We start from the raw sequence: 3,647 nt of genomic DNA, 5'->3' as shown, positions 1-3,647 counted from the left end.
GAGGCGACGACGGCGGCGCAGGCAGGCGCGGGAGGCGCGCGGGCCTGCGGGGGCCGGCGGCGGCGCCGGGACGGCTGCCACGTGTCAACGCGCGGGTGGCTGCGGGCTTCGTCCGGCGGGTACGGACGTGTCCGGCGGCGGCGGGGGAAAAATGCTAGGGTTGATCTACGAACGTTTTTCGCGAGAGATGCACTTATATAGGTAGAGGGAGCTAGGACAGTCCAAATGAGGCGCGGTTTTCGCCCACACGATCGTGATCGAACGACCTACAGCATGGAAGAGAGTTTGATGGGTTTTGGGCTGTTTAAAGAGGGGGTTTTACTATAACACACAAATGGACTTTGCGGATGCCCGGTTAACCGTTGGAGTACCAAACGACCTCCAAATGGAACGAAACTTGACCGGTGGTCTACCGGTGGTATACCAAGGCCACTTGACAAGCCTCGGTCCATTCCAAGAACGTTTGACACCCGCTCATGAAAGAAAACAAACGGGGTGCGCCGGAGGAGATAGGAGCGCCGAATTGCAAAACGGACAACGGGGAAAATGCTCGGATGCATGAGACGAACACGTATGCAAATGCAATGCACATGATGACATGATATGAAATGCATGACATGAACAAAATACAAAACAAAAAACAAAACCCGACCACGGAGGGAATATCATAACACAAAACCGAAAATGGCAAGAGTCGGAGTTACAAATATGGAAAGTTACATCCGGGGTGTTACAGCTGTTAACCCCGAGAAGGTGTCCGCAATTGTGAATTGGAACCTCCTCAGAATGTAAAGCAGCTCCGCAGTTTTCTTGGTCTTGCAAGCTATTGCCGAAGATTCGTTGAGAATTTCTCCAAGATTGCAAAGCCTCTTTCCAACCTCCTCCAGAAGCATGTGAAGTATGTCTGGTCTCCTGAGTGTGACGTTGCTTTCAACACTCTCAAAGAGAAACTTGTCACAGCTCCTGCCTTAACTCCTCCTGATGAATCCAAGCCATTTGAAGTTTTCTGTGATGCTTCTCTCCAAGGTCTCGGTGCTGTGTTAATGCAAGAGAAGAAAGTTGTGGCCTATACCTCTCGTCAGTTGAAGCCCAACGAGAAGAACTACCCTACTCACGATCTTGAGTTGGCGGCAGTTGTCCATGCATTAATAACGTGGAGACATCTCTTGTTGGGAAGACAAGTGGACATTTTCACCGATCACAAGAGTCTCAAGTACATCTTCACTCAGCCCAACCTCAACCTCAGGCAGACTCGATGGGTCGAAATGATTCAAGAGTACAATCCTAGTATTGAATATACTACAGGCAAAGCCAATGTCATTGCAGATGCTTTGAGCAGGAAGGCTTATTGCAACAACTTAATTCTCAAGACATTCCAACCGGATCTTTGTGAAGCTTTCCGCAAGCTGAATCTCCAAGTTGTTCCTCAAGGCTTCCTTGCCAACCTCATAGTCTCTCCTACTTTGGAAGATCAGATTCGTGAGGCACAACTTCTTGATGCCATGGTGAAGAAGGTGAAACGTGGTATCGACAAGGGCCTTTCAAAATACAAGTGCTATCGCGTTGATGACAGAGACACTTTATTCTTCGAGGACCGAATTGTGGTTCATAAAGGTGATCTAAGGAAAGTCATAATGAACGAGGCGCACAATTCTCTTCTTTCCATTCATCCTGGAAGTATGAAGATGTACCATGACCTCAAGCAGTCGTATTGCTGGACTCGAATGAAGCGAGAAATTGCTCAATTCGTGAATGAATGTGATGTCTGTCGAAGGGTGAAAGCAGAACACCAACGACCAGTTGGTCTCCTCCAACCTCTTGCTATCCGAGAGTGGAAGTTTGATCATATCGAAATGGACTTCATGACTGGATTTCCCAAGTCCAAGCGCGGAAATGATGCTATCTACGTTGTAATTGACAAGCTTTCTAAAGTGGCTCATTTCCTTCCAATCAAAGAATCCATCACAGCAGCTCAGTTGGCAGAGCTATACACCTCCAGAATTGTCTCCTTGCACGGCATTCCACAATTGATTTCTTCAGATCGTGGAAGCATCTTCACCTCTAAGTTCTGGGACTCCTTCCAGAAGACCATGGGCACTAACATCCGCTTCAGCACAGCTTTCCATCCTCAAACTAGTGGCCAAGTCGAGCGAGTCAATCAAATTCTTGAAGATATGCTCAGGGCTTGTGTCATTTCCATTGGCATGAAATGGGAAGATTGTCTTCCATATGCTGAATTCTCTTACAACAACATCTTCCAAGCTAGTTCGGGCAAGGCCCCATTCGAGATTCTCTATGGCAGAAAGTGCCGTACTCCTCTCAATTGGTCAGAGACTGGTGAACGCCAACTTCTTGGCAATGACTTAATCACTGAAGCTGAAGAAATGTGTAAAGTCATCCGTGATAATCTCAAAGCCGCGCAATCGCGGCAGAAGAGTTACTATGATAGTAAGCACCGTGATTTGGCTTTCGAGATCGGAGACCATGTCTACCTCCGCGTCTCTCCAATGAAAGGCACTCGTCGCTTCGGTATCAAAGGGAAGCTTGCCCCTAGATACGTGGGTCCTTTCAAGATCATTTGGCAAAAGAGGCGACCTCGCCTATCAACTTGAGCTTCCTTCCAACTTCGCGAACGTGCACGATGTGTTCCACGTGTCACAGCTCCGCAAGTGCTTCAAGACGCCTGAGCGCACTATCAACTTCGAAGAGTTTGACCTCCAAGAAGATTTGTCTTATCATGAGCACCCCGTTGCTATTCTTGAAGAAACTGAGCGCAAGACTCGCAACTAGTCAATCAAATTCCTGAAAGTGAAGTGGTCGCACCATTCCGACCGGGAAGCCACCTGGGAACGCGAGGACCATCTCCGTTCCAAATATCCGGAGTTCTTTCAGTCCTAGATCTCGGGACGAGATCCTCTCGTAGTGGTGGAGTGTTGTAACACCCCGGATGTAACTTTCCATATTTGTAACTCCAACTCTTCCCATTTTCGGCTATGTGCTATGATATTCCCTCCGTGTTCGGGTTTTGTCTTTTGTTTTGTATTTTGTTCATGTCATGCATTTCATATCATGTCATCATGTGCATTGCATTTGCATACGTGTTCGTCTCATGCGTCCGAGCATTTTCCCCGTTGTCCGTTTTGCAATCCGGCGCTCCCATCTCCTCTGGTGCACCCCTTTTGTTTCCTTTCGTGAGCGGCTGTCAAACGTTCTCGGAATGGACCGAGGTTTGTCAAGTGGCCTTGGTATACCACCGGTCAAGTTTCGTTCCATTTGGAGGTCGTTTGGTACTCCAACGGTTAACCGGGCATCCGCAAAGTCCATTTATGTGTTGCAGCAAAACCCCCTCTCCAAACAGCCCAAAACCCACCAAACTCTCTTCCATTCTGTAGGTTGTTCGATCACAATCGTGTGGGCGAAAACCGCACCTCATTTGGACTCTCCTAGCTCCCTCTACCTATAAATATGTGTCCCTCCCGAATTTTTCTCGCAGTCCCAAACCCTAACCATTTCCCCGCCGCGGCCGGACACGTCCGCCTCCGGCCGGACGAAATCCCCGCCACCGCCACGTCAGCGTCCGCCGCCGCCCGTACCGCGCCGGCCCCCGTGGAGCCCAGGGAGGGCCCGCGCGAGCCCGCGTCTCCGCC

The sequence above is a fragment of the Triticum aestivum genome, chromosome 7D (assembly GCF_018294505.1).
Source record: "Triticum aestivum cultivar Chinese Spring chromosome 7D, IWGSC CS RefSeq v2.1, whole genome shotgun sequence".
NCBI classification, from domain to species: Eukaryota; Viridiplantae; Streptophyta; class Magnoliopsida; order Poales; family Poaceae; genus Triticum; species Triticum aestivum.
The sequence above is the reverse complement of the archived record's forward strand: the minus strand, read 5'-3'. Positions refer to the sequence as shown.